Source organism: Haliaeetus albicilla, chromosome 2, assembly GCF_947461875.1.
Source record: "Haliaeetus albicilla chromosome 2, bHalAlb1.1, whole genome shotgun sequence".
Classification (NCBI taxonomy): Eukaryota; Metazoa; Chordata; class Aves; order Accipitriformes; family Accipitridae; genus Haliaeetus; species Haliaeetus albicilla.
Genome location: NC_091484.1, coordinates 9317256 through 9333389, shown reverse-complemented (window position 1 = coordinate 9333389; position 16134 = coordinate 9317256).

Sequence of the window (16134 nt, the reverse complement as noted above, 5' to 3'; positions counted from 1 at the left end):
ATGAAGATTGGACCCTGGTTATTCTTGCATGCACTGTGGGTAACAGCACTGTAGGCTTCTCCATGTATACAGACTTCAAGACTGCAAAGCAGAGCTGTAGTCTATCTCTGCAAACACCAACTGTCCCTGGCTGTTGACCAAGGGTGATTGTATATATCTATATATTCAAAATGTCCCTCAAATAGTAGGCTGGGCAAGTGGTAGTTCCACTGTGCATTTTTTACATGTACAAAATGTGTATGGGATGATGTAGCTTTTGTCCATGTTGGTGCTTTCTCAGCCCTGCTGAGATTCCAGGGCAATTTCTCATCAAAGCGTGGAATGCTAATGTAAAGACCACAGGTAGATATCACAGGGGCTGCTTTAAAGACTAGGATCAAAGAAAGAGGCAGCTAAAGCCACATGTTTTATAATGAGTTGGTGCAACAAGACTTTCAATTTTTCACGTGTTAATTTAGGTCTCAAAGAACAGTTGTCCCATGGTTGTCTTCCTCTGGTTTTTTTTGTGGATGGCTTTTTGTTTGGTTGGGGTTTTTTTTAATTTGTTTGGGTTTTTATATTGTGTTCATTTTGGTAAGAGTTAAAACCTTTTCTTTTTATGGTTTCATGTACTCAGCTTTCTTCTGTTAGGGCTTCTGTTCCAAGTGAGATGTTTAGAGGCAAATCAATATTAGAATATTTATTTGAACTTTGGGGTCTGAGATGAGGAGAACTGTTAGTCTGATTACTAGCTGTTTTGCAAAATCAGAACCTGACATTGGTTTTACTTCTTGTTAATATTGATCTGTGGAAGCTTTTGGTTTTTTTCCAAGCTGTGACCTGTAGTTTGAGCTGTATGTGGTCTGATAGCAGTTACCTACACTGTGTTTTCTATCACCATTTTCTGTTCACACATCTGTTATTACTCAGGGAAAAGTTATCCCACCATTATAACAAAATTTGACCGTGATTTTTTTCCTTTCTCTACAGGAATTATTGTTTTTAAATATATTTTTAACGCACTTACTTGGTGTATATAGTACATAATCCTTAAGTAGCTGTTTTGAACTTTGCCTTTCATCTCTAGTGATTGATATGAAATGAGTTGTAAGCTTTTCAAGTGAGCCTGAAGGTGTATGAAGGAAGAATCACTAGTAAAGAGCTTGATCATTGCAGCAGTAGCAAGAATTCATTTCTCACATGGGAAAGGCACTACTGAGGTCAGTTAGAAAGGAGGAGTTTGTTGCAGCACATTAACTGCAGAGGGCAAGTTTGTTCCATATTATTTTGAGGAGGCCTCTTGATGAAGTTTCTTATTTCTTACTAGAGGACAAGCAGAAAATTTGTTTAGCTAAAATGATCACTAGCAAGTAGCTCGTAATTTTGCTGCTTGTGTCCCTGAAATGCTGTGGAGTTGCTCTAGCCCTCAAATGCAAACTTCTATTTTGAAGAATCTAAGAATTATCTGTTAACAAAAATGTTATTGTATGAAGGGGGATAATGCTTCTTTCCATTATTTTACCAATTTTTCACCCAAGAGTCAGTTGCCAGCTAGGTTTTTCCTTTCACCTATCCCCTAATTGAGAAGTTTTGTTGATTAGAAGTGCAGGAGAACTGAGGCAGGATCCTGCAGCCCTTCCACACAGCCAAGGGTAGGTTGCCTGCCAGTAAACGGTGACCCATGTGGCACTGCTAATGAGCTGTTTTAGCTCTGACTTAAAGCTGAGGTTTTAAATGTATCTGGACCTTATGAGGATCTCATGGCAATGCAAGCGCCTTTTGAAAGACCTATGATATTAACCCTAGATCCTAGCAATAGATTTCATTGCAATTTTAATGCACAACATATTCTGCCCATGCTTTCTAAGTTTCTCTTACAAAAAATTATCAAATTTTAGCCCAGAGGTATTCTTATTTTAGAGATGTGTTGATTTATCTCTCATTATATATCTTGGAAAAGTCTTCTGCGACCTTTGGGATGCAAATCTCTGAGTATATAGAAAAAAGATTTTGCTGTTGCTTTACACACATTCAAATCCCTTGACTTCAGTTGGCTTTAAACATCTACGCAACTTGCAACTGCTTGAAAAATGAGGGTTCGGATATTTCATATGCACTAGTCTTCATTCCTTACATATCTGTACTCTGATTTTGTCATGCAGTTTGTCAGTAAAACGTATGCATAATTGCTTGCTTAATTGGCAAGCAGAGTTAATGGGACCGCATGCACAAATGGTGTTGCTGTGGGTAAAAAATAAAAAAGCCATTTGTATGCATCAGAGGAACTGGACACTAAATGAGGTACCTTATCATGTGCCAATATTGTACTCTCATTTGGATGCCTTACAGGTTCCAAATCAGATGCACAAAGTCTGGGAATCAGCTCGTTGCAGGTTGAACTTGAATATGTACTGCCCTATAGTCACAGGTGCTTGCCATGATGCACATTTACTTAGACTCAGAGTAAAGTAAACAGGATGACTGAATGTGCTGAAAACATAATTTGAAAAATATTTAAATGAAAAATGAGATTTTAAAAAGCTGTTTTTGTCAACTTCCCTGGCAACTGGAATATGAAATGGTCTAACATCTACATTTATTAGATGAGATTAAGAGCAGAGTTTGAAATGAAATCAGTACAGATTTCAGAGGATAAAAAGATTATGATGAATGAAAAACAAAGCCAGAGATGCCAAGTAAATAAAATACTTTGAAAAAATAGAGCAAAAATTCACATTGCTATGGACTTTCTGCTAGGGAATTTTATCTTTAGCTGACTAATCATATCCATTAATTACATTTAATGGTGGTGGCAAATGCACCATGTTATTTATTTTGAAGTTTAGCCCAATGTCAGTACGATTAAAGCAGCTGCAGGAGTCTTGGTGTAAATAATAAGGATGTAATCAGATTCTTGGGAAGCTTTTTCTTTATCTTCATTTATCTCAGTGTATTATCTGGTGCAGGTGAGAATTGAGGACGCTGGAGAGAGAGTTATTAATCATAGTAGATAGAGATCATTATAATCCCGGTTAGGGTATGGGTTTTGCTGGTAAGCAATATGATCTAGTGGTAAAACATAGCATTGTGGTCAATAGGCCTGGGTATTGTTCATGACTTTGTCGGTTGGGTGACCTTACTTCAGACATGCCACGTCTCCATGCCTCAGTTTCCTCCTCTGGATCATGTGGGTTGTGACACTCGTCTCCACAAGAAAACACGGTAGTAGAGGACCTTGTTGTCCAAGAGGTGGTTTTACATTTGTGAGAGAAAGCTGGGGAGGGAGGGGACCGATGGCACCTTTACCTTGATGAAGTAATTTTAAACAGACAAGAAGATAAAGTGATCCTTGAGAGTTTTCACTGTTTTTTGATAGAGCCATCAGACAACCCCCAGATTTAGGATAGGAGAGTAACCTGGTAGGAGAGCCCTGAACTTTGAGCTGAGCGTGGATACCTTGGACTACAGCACAAAGTTTTGATTTGCTTATCCATTTCCCCTGAATTTTTTTGTATAAATCTGTTTGCATTGCTAGGTTCTTGATTATGAAAGCTGACACCATCCTTTAACAAGCCATCATGGTCCCAGATTTGCAAACTATTGCATGTAGGGCTTCCTTATCAGGGCTCTAGTCCTGGGACTTGATCCTGGCAGAGCCCTGTCCTGCCACAGGCTTTCCTACGTGCCGCAAACCAGTTGTGCTCTATGTCTGCCATCCCTGTCTCTAAAATTGGGCACGTTATTATCCCCCCTTATTAAGGGGGGGTGTTAGGCTGACTAGATTGTGGGGTACCTGGATGTTACACAGAGGTTTCTGAAGTGATGTTTTGTTCTTGGATTATGAGCATAAGAGGACAGATGGATGGGTTTTATTACACATAAAATGATTTTATGTTGGTGTAGGTTATTTTGCTGCCTCTGGAGTATGCATGTCAGATATGCAAGCGAAGGGGCTGCAGAGAGCTCTGGTCGTGTGACATTCTGGGCAGTGGAAGGCAGAGGTATTATTATTGCTGGCAATGTATAATATTTGAAAATAACGACTGACATTTATGTTGGAAGAGGTTTGAATTACAGTATTCACTTCCTTTCAGGGAACCCTGATGGCAATGACTGGATGTAACTATTACGATTATTGGGGGAGTGTAGTTTAGAAGTCCCTCGCTGCTGTGACAACTGAAGTGTAAAAGTAAAAAAAAAAAAATTAAAAATTTAACAATAATAGTAACGTGATTTCTGTAATAAATGTCTTTTTGTCTAAAACCCTGAGTCATCACAGAAGGTTTAAGATGCTGATATTCACTGAAAGAATATGGTAAAGGTCCCTTCTATCATACAGCAATCTGAGAAAGAGCAATTCTGTTTGCGCCTGGGAGCTGCATGTATCGTGAAGAATTCCATGCTTCTTTCCTGCTAGAAAAATTGTTTTCTGATCTGGGTGGACTGATTATTTTTGTGTGTGTGTTTACACATAAGTGAGACAGACCTTCCTCTCTATCTTTTTTGATACTTAGACAAGAGAAGAATTAAGGAGTTTTGGCGTAGTCTCTCTAGGCAGAGATGGCAGGACTTATGCAGGGCTCCTAGGCCACATACCTTAAGAAAAATTCTTCCTTAGCACAGAGGAGAAGCAGAGGACATGAACTCTCTTTCCATGGTTGCCACAAAACTCAGAGTGGTCGTCCTCATAGCTTGGTTAGTCACACAGTTGTAAGTGCCTCTGACTATAGTTCTTTTATGAATATATATACTTTCATTTATACATATTCTGAGTGTGTATATATATTTAAGGAGCAGGTGCGTCGTAAGAAGCTGGAGCTAAATCTTCTCTGCCAATATGATATCCTGCTGGCGGAAGATAATCTATTTATGGACCTTTCTTATGGTTGTTATGGCAACAAGACTGCAGCGAGTGGTCCGTTTTGTGGGGCAGCGTAGGGAAGGCGCCGTCCTCCCTGTGCTGCACCTCCTGCTTCCCCGCATCCCTTGTGGCCATCAGAAACGTTGGGGTCAAACTTGTGAACCTGGCGTTCGACGCAGTTTTGGGCCTTCGGGCAGGGCTGCTGCTGAATATCTGACATGAGCTGTGTTTGAGTGGGATTTGTTTATATTCACACTTGAGGAATAGGAAATTTCATTTTATGTGCTCTCCTGAGATCGATCTCCAGCTTCTTATCACGGCCTCTCCCTCCACCACCAATTCAAAGATCCGTAACGACCTACCTCTGTGCTCCTTCAATTTGATGCCGGCCTTCTTGACACTACGCTCCACTCAGATATTTTCCTTCTGATAGCCCTTTCTGAATTTTCTCATCCTTTGTATAGTTGCTTTCTGCCACCCATCCTTCTGGAAGACACTGGTCCAAAACGTGGTCACGCTCGCTTGGGTGCTGACCCTGGGACCCCCAGACATACAAGCACGAATTTCTGTAGCTTTGGTGAGAAAGACATGGCCCTTGAAAGGAAGACCTCAGCTGCCCCACAAACCCTTTGTGTGGTCCCCCAGGTAGAACGGGAAGAAGAGAGACTCTTCTGTGCTCCTCATGATGCAGTAAAACAGTCCTGTAAAGACCGAGGGCACTCGGTCCCTGGAAGAACTGGTCTCCAAAGGAAGCAAATGCTGAACACAGACAGTAGCTTTGGCATTTAGACAAGAAAAGTGAGTCGCATATCCTTAAAGGGTTTTGTAAGGGCCCTGGCTGGCATTCATGTAGGCATGAGGAGGGGAGTGAGTGGCAGGTATGAAAGAAGAGAGCGCCAAACGACAAACCTTTGCACTGTTTTCGTAGCATTATTCTTAATGCAGGAAAACTCCAGAAAGCAAGCACTGTGCCTGCTGCATGGTTTTTAAGGAGCACACAGAGTGTTTCATGGCTGCCTTCCCATTGGGATGAATTCTGCTTTTTATACTTTCTTTTTGGTCATGTGCTTATTATGGATATTTTCTAGTTCATTTCTCTTGCTAATAGCTACCAGATTACATTCAGTCAGAGAGCCAGTTCACAGCAGTCCTAGGTTTTAACGCTGAGTGACTGCGGAGCTGGGCACAGCTATTTTCTTATACAAATGACTCCTAGAGAGGGAGGATTTACTCTTGTAATGTGCTCAGAGGGGGAGAGAAAAGAACAAATCATCAAATAAGGACAGCAAATGTCCCTTCCATTTGATCCTGACACAGACTGGGGCATTCTTAGGGTTGAAATTTCCCCTTTAGATCTTTTTCTATGCCCATTGCCAGGATTTCTGATCATCCTCTTCATGGGTGGCAGCTGTGCATGCCAAAAAAAAAAATCTTTAGTGTAATTATTCGCTACTTATGCATTCATGCCAAATGAATGCTGTGCCCATTCTTTCTGCTCCACTGTTATCCCTAGGCCTGTGTGACTGTTGAATTCAATGGGGAAAAAAAGATCAAAAATGGGATACTAGTTCTGCCTGGGACTTGGTGACATCTAAGCTTCCTTTTGCCCTTCTTTCCAAAAGCAGAGCAATTGCCTGCTCCTCCCTTTCCTACTCCTCCTCTCCTCAGTTTGGCTGCTTTCCTCTTCCCTATTTTGGAATGAAGAACAGACTGAGTCAGAGTAAAGTTTGTCAGATTCAGAGGAAAATAACTCACAACTGCCTGGGTCTGTTGTTGATCACTGCTGGCTAAATTCAGTTAGGGAATAGCTGGGACAGTGTATAGAGTAGATATATTGTACGAGAGAGCTGTCGGCATTCAGATATACATCAGCTTTTGCTTCATGTCAGAGGTCGAATCAGAGTTCAAATTCGATAGCATTAAAAGTCTCATAAATCATCTTGCACAATTTCAGTATAAGCTGGCCTGAAATCTTTTAGTCACCTGTCTTAATAAGGTTCCTTTGGCTGTACAGATTCAGAAGATAAATAACATGTGGGGTTTGGATTGATGGTGGCATCGGATCACTGAATGGTTGTTTGTATCAAAGGCTGCAAGTCAAAACTTCCTGAGATATTCAACAGGTTTCAAAGGTCCTGGCTTTGGCCCTTACCAAGAACTGAGAGCAGGCTTTTAGGTTTCTCGAACATGAGCTAGTGTATGGAGGTGTCCTGGGCTCCCAGAGGACATCCCAGAGGCTGTTCTGGACTAACCCTGCAACTGGCAAATGGGCATGGAACAGCGCTGCGAATATCCTGCATGGGACTCACTAAAAATTCATTCAATGCAAACAGACAATTCTAATGTGTCCACTGGAGGAGCACTTGAGTCCTTTTTGTTCAACATTTCAATTGAAGTGCACTGTGACCTCCAACCTTCTACAGAAGATCTGTGATGATTCTTAAAATCTGAAAAAAGTATGGATTATACAGACCAATGGCATTGGCAGGGACTGTAGTAAGAAGTATAATTTGTTTTTTCATCTGCAGTCATATACAATTTCTAGTCTTTGACTTGAGCAAAATGTATAGCTTGTTGTCATGACAATCCTTAAATGCCACTTTCATTTGGCTTTGCACCATTTTTCATTTTTGCACGTTAACTGTACAACAGCTCGTTATCGTCCTTTATCAGTAACTGCAGTCTAAACTGTGTCAGTTTTAGTTACTGCCCTTTATTTTACCAAGACATCCCAAATTGTACATGTTTGTTCAACAACCTATAACAAAGTCCTGTAAAATAGGACATGAGAGCAGTGAAGTTCTATAGTCTAAAACTTGCTGAATATGATGGAGTTATCCAGGATGTCTAACAAAATCCAGCATGGAGATCACTGTCTTCCACACATTCTACAGGAAGTTTTAAAAATCCTGAAGTGTATTAATTCCCCAGGCTATTTTTGACACTGCTGTGAATGGACACCCTCTAATTGCAATGTTTTGAGAGCAGCAGGTGAAGTGCCACATGGTTCAACACAGAAAAGCTTCCCAGCAAAGTTTAATCCAATTAGAGGTCTGACACTATTCATGCATTTGCCACCACCAGCACGGGCTGCTCCAGTGAGCTCTGCCTCAGGCTTGCCTTGAAGATCTCTTAGACAGTCAAGGTCACAGTTGCCCAACTTTCTGCTGTGCTAAGCTGTTATGAGCCTCCCCCCTCCCCGACCTAACCGCTCAGTTGTGCATGGACTTAAACTCTTTGCAGTCACCTTTAAAATCTCTGCCTGCGGCTGCTGGAGAGGTTGCCATTACCTCACCCTGGATGGATGCTGGCAGTAATGGTTGGTACACTACTACATTGCTGAACAGAAATAGCAGAACTTACTAGATGGAGTAACCTTTTATGTAGATCTAATTCTGTATAGCATAACGTGACTATATCTGCTATATGCTTTTTTGAAAGATTATGATGTTTTCAAGCAATTGTGTAAGCTCCAACAAACTGAGATGTATTTCTATTCAATGTGTCCCCAGTTTGGAATTTCAAGTAATAGCTCTAGTTGTAATTACAACGAGTCTCTATATATTCATTAAAAAAATTTCACTTCATAATTATTGGATTGAGCTTCTACCTACAGTACACTTTGTATGCCATGGTGATCTAGAAATAAATTGATAGAAATTAGGTGATTATCACTGGTGGTATTCATGAGACTTTCAAAGCAGATAAATAATGAATAGGAATGTCATCTACTCAGCTTCAAAACCTAAGAACAGTCTCCTCATTATTCTATTGACTCAGTAAGAGGGAAGAGCTATGTGAGGGAAGGAATGGGAAAACTAAAGACAATCAAAGCATTTCGGAAGCATCTAGAGTCCCCAGACATACCAATTTAGGGATGGAGAGCCCAGAAGAGGAACAGGAGTGCTTAAGAGGTGATTTAGCAAAGTTATCACAGCACACAGATTTACCTGGTTTAAAATTCAGTGCTATGTTTGCTGCTGTGCTTCTCATTAGGCCTTTAGGTTATCACTGGCTCTTCTGGTTAAGGACCAGACCTCGAAGACCATAGAACAGGCACAGCCCCCCAGGGTGGTCCCCTGCGTCCGTGCGTGCAGAAGGTCTCAGGGCTGACCCTGGGCGCAGGTGACAACCCTCTGCAGACTGCCTCTACTGACATTGGTCCTTCACCCATCCAGCAAAAGATTTGTGTTCCTAAGGGGTGCAATTGCTGTGGGCATAGGCCAGGTAAGTGCATGGTTTATCAGGGGTGGGGCGCAAGTTCTGTCTGGCTTTTAAAAACTAGAAATACTAACGAGTGAGCTGGCTATTTTTCAATTCTAATACTGCTACAGTTAAAATAAGACTGTATTTAAGACAAACAGTTTCTTAAATGTTTATTTTAATATTAACGAAGGGAATAATTGGGAGAAAGTATTCAAAGGGGAAAGGTAATTAAGTATTAGGAATGAGGTGGGGAGTGGGAAGTGATTTCCCTCTGCAGTGGCGGCCACAGAGGGCAGGTTGCTGCCACCACAACCGCTGAAACCGTGGGAGAGGGGTTAGACGAGAAAAGGAACAGTGTGGGTCAGGCCAAGTTAGTCCCATGGAAGTATGAAGTATTAAAGTGACTGATTTTAGAGTTGCTGAATTAAGAAACAGCTTTAAGAGTATAAAATCTTGTTTCTCATTTGCAAAACTTACCCTCCTAGCCAAAACGTTCCTCTGCACTGCCTCACTCTGTCAGTGGTACCCAGGCTCCCGAGGAGACGCCTCATCGGTGTTATCCCATGCTATTGCTCCCCTGATTGTTGGTGTTGATATGCTACATAAAAAACAACCAGTCTTTTAATAACCATAAGCGTTGTCTGTTCTTGGAGATGAGACTAAAACCTGGATGTATGTTTTGTATATCAAAGCACAATACAAAGGTTTGTATTAATTCTGAATAGGTACTGGGTGAAGTGCGACTCTGAGCAGCAAAGTATGCACCAGTTCAACCATTTTGAAGTGGCTGGGAGCTAAGAGTGGTGTCTGCCAGCTCAGTGTTTTTCACAAGCATCCTTTTCAGTGTTGGTGTTTTGGCCTTGACCTGTTTCCCTTCCTACTTTGCCCAATTTTGAAGTTCCATTAGTCAAACACTGATAAAAATGCTGAGATTTGTAGCTATCTTCTGTCAGGTAATGGTTTTTTGCTATCTCCCTTTCTTTCCACTGTTGATTTCTGACTCTCATTTATCCAGGTATTTACTTTATTTTCTGAGTCCTAGCATCAATGGGAGAATGTCTGGGAGAAAATAAGGACAATAATTGTGCATTGCCATTACTTGTCTAAAATCCATTTAAAAACATTTTTAAAAGGAACTAGATATTTTACTGTGAAGTGTGTTTGTACACTGAAAAAAAAACGTTTCTGAAGGCATGTATACTTCTAATAGTCTGTGCCTGAGTTAAGGTGAGGACAGAACAATGCTGAGCACCTTTATTCATGTTGCTTACGCTCAGCTATCAGCAGGCTAGAGGTAAAAGGCTCTGACTGATGGTTTAAATTTTGTTGAAGTCTTGTTGCAGCTGCATGTGTTCATTTGGGGTCAAATGATGTTAATTTTCTTCTATTTTTTCATGTAAGTGACTTGCATTTATGAAGAAAAAAGTATTTCCTTTTGGAAAAAAATATCCTTTGTTTTTGTGGTCAATGACTGTTCTCTTTCAGTGAGGGCTGACATGTCATTGCTGTCACAGACTGGATGAGATTTAATACCAGAGTTTAGGTTGTTGGTTATGTTACTTTCTGAAGACAAACAAAGAGAAAATAAGCCCTGTCACTCTGTGGACTTGTTTACAGCAAATAACAAAAGTACTGGAAATTCAAGGAGCAAAAGTGGGGGTTTTTGTCTATCATCATAAATTAAATATGAGTATAATTGCACCATTATTTCAGTGTAGCCAGATTCTCAGAAAGTTGCTGGGCTTATTTATGATTAGAAGTTGAATAAAAGCTTCCATCATATTGGAAATGTAACATTCCAAATGTACCATTTAAAAAATGAATATATCCATTATATCTGTGTAGAAAATCCAGTGTGGCTCTTGTAAATGAAATATCTGCATGGGGATGGTTGGCTGGTTGTTTTTGCACAGAGCATCAATCTTAATGGGGTAGAATTCCAGTGTGAACCAATTCTGTCTAGTTAATATTCTTCTATGTTTTCCTGCAGAAAAAGGTTATTCTCAGTGTTCTAGCATTTAGACTTTAATAGTGATGCTATTTTAGTACCTGGGAATTGAATAGTGTTCCTTTAAATACTTCAGGAAATTTTATCAGACTTGCCTGTCTTCTTGTGTAGGAACTCCCAGATCCAGTAGAGCAGCAGAATAAGTAAGCAACCATGTTCAGAGATGTTTCCTTCATTAAAAATACTGCCTTTTTGGGCAGGACCAGTTAGCCAAAATAAGCGATTTTATACTTCTAATTTTGTACCAGAGATTTTTGCTGGTTTTGCCCCCCTGAAGGAATTTTGGCTTTCTGCAAGAAATTAAGAGAAAATAGGGGCAGACTTTAGACAGTACCTAACCTTTATCTGGTTTTCCTGCAGTATGAAGTCCCAGGCTCAAACTATGCCCTGTAATTCTACCCAGGAAGCCTTGCAGCTTTCTTCTCTTTTTGTGTATTTACATGAGCTGTCTGGCGTTTCTCTGCACATCCCAGGATGCTGTTCCATAAGTCTCCCCCGCACAGATTGTCTGAAACTCAGGGAAGCCTTGTCTTTGCCAGGGGTTTGAGACAGGAGACTTAATTGTCTTTATAGCTCTCTTCCACTTAAAGTGATGGGTATTTACACCTGCCAGTGCTCGTGAAGTCTGTAACAGAAAGCCTCGTTATCTGGAACCATGATATGTTCATGAAGTTTCCTCCTTTTTGTAATATATGTTTTATATATGAGACAAAGATAAAACATCTGTGAGCAGGGAATAGCCTGGCTCAGCAGTAGTGACCCTTTGAGCTATATATATGCTCTCAGTAACTCAGTTTCCCAGGTATTCTGAGATCTTCTGGATGGAAAGCACTTTGTACAAATAAGCACCGCTCTGGGACTCAAGATTAGCAATCTGTAATCACAGAACAGAGGAGAGCAGCTGATAGAGCCGTCTGTCTCCTAGCATTTTGCTGCACTTTCAGTAAACTCTGTACGCTTTGTTTTCCCATGCAGCACAGATTTAGATACTTTTAATTCTTTAAGGTTTGAAGAGTATTATCCTTCCTCTTGGCTGAAATGATTTGTCACTCAAATTATTTCAATTCAGACATGGACATAGCAGCAGAAATAATTGCACTGATGTCCTCAACTCTTCCATTGCTCTGAACAGAAAGGAACTTAACAACTCATAAAATGTTTTCCTACTCGTTTTCAGGAAAGACACTCTTTGACTCTCTAGCGAGATCACTTATTTCAAACACATGCATTAGCTGCAGTGAATTTATCATGCAGATACAAAGCTGCCTTTTTCCTTTCCAAAGAGCTTCTGTCTCCTCTGTTCCAGAACTTTTTGATGGCTTGAACAGAGAAATAATTAAAAAACAAACAAACCTGACATTTTCTTATCAATTAAACTCCATGAACAAATAGGCAGCCTGCGTGGGAGCACTGTGGGCTGCTGTTACAAACCGTGCTCTCAGGTGTGCTTGTGACAACGTGTTCAGGTCAGTTGACCATTCTCTTCCAGGTTCTCTTTTGTGGTGGTGAAACATCAGCAAAGAAAGTAGACTAGACCAGTTGGGTGATAATGCAGTCCCAACTTGTCCCCACTTAGGGCAAAGATTCCAGAACTGGTCTTACGTTACCCAGGTGTTATTTTTACAGTTAAATCTGGCTTCTTCTGTGGATCCGATGTTTCCACTAGAAAGCCGGTAAACCTAGATGAAGTACATTAAATGGAGAGAAAATAGAGTTGGAGATTGATCCTACAGCCTTCTAAGTTATGTCTTAGTTCATTTATGATACGTAAGCTGGGTAAACTGGAACATATGCTGAGGTGTCCGGCAGTGCAACAGTGAACTTCTGCAAAGGTAGCTTAAAATCTTCTGTTTTCCCATTTCTTGAAATGGTATATTTGAACTCTAGAAAGAGTTTTTTCAGTGTTTTCCAAGTGATGTGGTGATTTGCAAGTGTGGACTATACCTTTACCAATTCATAAGAGTGTATGTGACAATACAAAGGTGCAAGTTGCAGAAAACTGGCCTTATAAATTTATATTGCAGCTGGTTCTTGAGCTATAACCTCTTAAACTTCACCCCTTTCATTTTGTAGGAGCCCTTTTAGTTTGGCCTTTTCTGCTTGTCTGGGTAGGATATTAAAGTGTAAATATCACTGCACAGCCATGATTACATGGTGCTTCATGCATTCCCCTTTTGCAATGGGCAGAGGCTTTCAATTCAGATGTCATTCACAAATTGTGGCAGCAGTTCTGTGGCAGTGAGATGATACCCCTGCAATGAGACAAATATGAAAGGGAAAGATTTATTTTGTTCTTTTTTGGAAGCAGGGGACACTGGACACACACATTATTTTTCTCCTTACAACAGCAGCTGTTCTGACAACCAAGAATTTTCTCCATCTCTCATCCTATTGAACAGCATATATATAATTTTTTTTTTTTCTGTCTTGAAAATTCCATTTATAGAGTGGCGGGCACAATTCTGCTTCCACTTATTATGGTCTAGCTGAGCTGATAGCAAATCACAAATCTTTAATGCACACTGGGAGGATATAGAACAAGGTACTTGTAATGGGTTCTTTATATCTATTAACCCAAAGGAAACCTTGTTGATAAATACCGATTTTGTGTAAGTTAGAGGAGAGAAACACATTGCTTGTCAGTGGAAGTGGCAGAAAATCAAAGCTTCTTGCTGCAGTTCAGAGCCAACATCTTAATGTGGGATCTCATATTGCGATTTTTACTCACATATGTGGTCATCTTTATTCCCATGGAGTATCTGATGGAAGTAAGAGCTGCTGTAATGGGATCCTCTTACCCTTCCTGTTACTGGTCATGAATTTAATTGAAATTCTGGTCTTTGTAATAATTATTGAGAAATTATACTCTTTTTTTTTTTTTTCCCCTTATTGCTTCTCCTAATGTGAAGATGATGTTCTTCATTTAAAAATTGAATTAAAAGAAAGTCTTTCTGGAGCATGTCTGAGTCAATCAGTTAAAACTATCCTTTCAAGCTGAGCAGAAGAAAATACACTGCTGTTAAAGGGTAAAGCTAGGTTCAGTACTGAAGAATTAAGCAACTTAAAGATTCTCAGTCAAGTGGAAGGATAAAGGGAAAAAAGATATTTGACCTCAAAAATATCGGCTGTCTAATGGTGTGGACCTCTATAAAACACCAAAATTAATTCCTGTTTTGTTGTGCTTCTGATTTCAAACTGAACAGTCAGAGGCACGACTGTTTCTGCCAAATGATGCAATGAATGGCAAGATGGGCTTATGGAAGACATCACGGAAATTACTCTGAAGCAGAACTTAACCGTGGGAAATAACTTGCTTATTTAGTGGGTATTTGTTATTTTTTAATGAAGTCTGCCTGAAATACAGATTAAACTTCAACGTTTGATAACTGGCTGCCTTGCTGAGAAGTCTGACAAGTAAGCAGGGAAAGATATTTGGAGACACGTTTACCTACCTTATGGGCAAGGTCAGCTTGTAGGCAGCGTATAAAGATAGCAAGGTCAAAGGGTCCCAAGGAGAATAGCTGCTTGGTACCCCTCATTTGACAATCAGTGGAGATTTAGTTCTCTGAGGATAAATCTGCACCATGTGATGCATCTCAATGCAGAGATAACTGAGCTGTAAAGTTGTAAATATTCTAGCACTGATGGCAGAATTTATGGAACTGTGGCGGCATAAAGTTAATTTACCTTGGGAAGGAGAATGAACATTTCTCCGTAGAGTTACGTGAATACACACAATAGCATGGGGATATCTTTAAGGGTCCATATATATGCATAGGTATGAACTATTCCCACCCTCTATTAAAAAAAACATCAAAACATATCTGTGTTCTTCAAAATGTAATTAATGTAATTTTTGGTTGAAAGAAAATTCAGTATTGTCATTTGACTGTGATCCATCTCTCCTACTGTCTGAATTTTCGTTTTAACAAAACCTTATGTCACATGAAAAACAGGCTGACAGCGACAGTGTTACTGCTAAGAAATTTTGGAAATTCAGCAAAAAAAAGAGCAACAGCAAATAGAATTAAAAATGAAATTATATTTATTGTCTGAAGCGTGACGGGTGATGTCATGCTGATCGAGTGATGATGTATAGAAGACAGTGGATGTGAGATTAGGCTTGGCCTAGGAAAATGTTTTGCCTTCAACCAACCGCAAAGCTAAAGAAGTTCATGCTGGGGCAATGTGTCAATATGGGTCTTTCAGCCCTGAGGGACTCCAGAGCAGCGAACGGGAAGAATCAGACTGTTTTCTCCTAAACCTGCCAGAGAGTCTCTGCAAATGTCACTAGGTGCAACCACAGTTTATACTGACCAAAGGCAATGATGTTGGTATGTGTTGGCCTGGTCTCCTTGGCTTTGTTTTCTCAAGCTGCAGAACAAGCACGTGGATGCTTCTCTTGTTATTAAGTCTTTGGGCCAGAGCTGCAAGAAAGCATAAAGAAGTGCTACTTACTTTGCCAGGTTTTGGCACAGAGGTCTTGAAAGTCTGTTAAGAGAAGGACCGTTCCCTAGCACTCTCAGTGGTTTCTATTCCTGTTTCATGTGTACTATGTTGCTGCAAACACACCTGGAAGGAAGAGGGAATGTGTGTCTTTGGAGGGGAGAAGTGGACAAAAGAGGGTAAGGGAGAAAGAAAGAAAGAAAAAAATATTAGAAAGCCTAAGTTCTTGGGTGTATTAGGTACTGCTGGAAAGAGGTGTGGCAGAGGGTACCCAAAGTCATCTGTTGCTGGCCCGACGTGAAGTGCCACGCTGTGCCTGAATTATCTCATCCTGATCAATGGACCCTAATACACCCCTCTCTGCAATTGAACTGGGAATTACACAGTCCCCTGAGGATGGAACAAAGTGTGTAATCAAGTTAGGCCCGATGTAAATGCAAATCATGAGCCTTAATTAACAGGAACTGCACAGCAGTTGTTAAGTGCTGCAAGAACATGTACACGATTCATAGGTCCCCTGCAGCTCTGTCTTTTGATAATTAGATTTCTTAGAGAAAAGAAGGAATTTCAGGAGGCAGCATGTGCTGGGGAAGGGGAACAGCCCTGACACGCTTGTCTCACCCTGTAATATCCT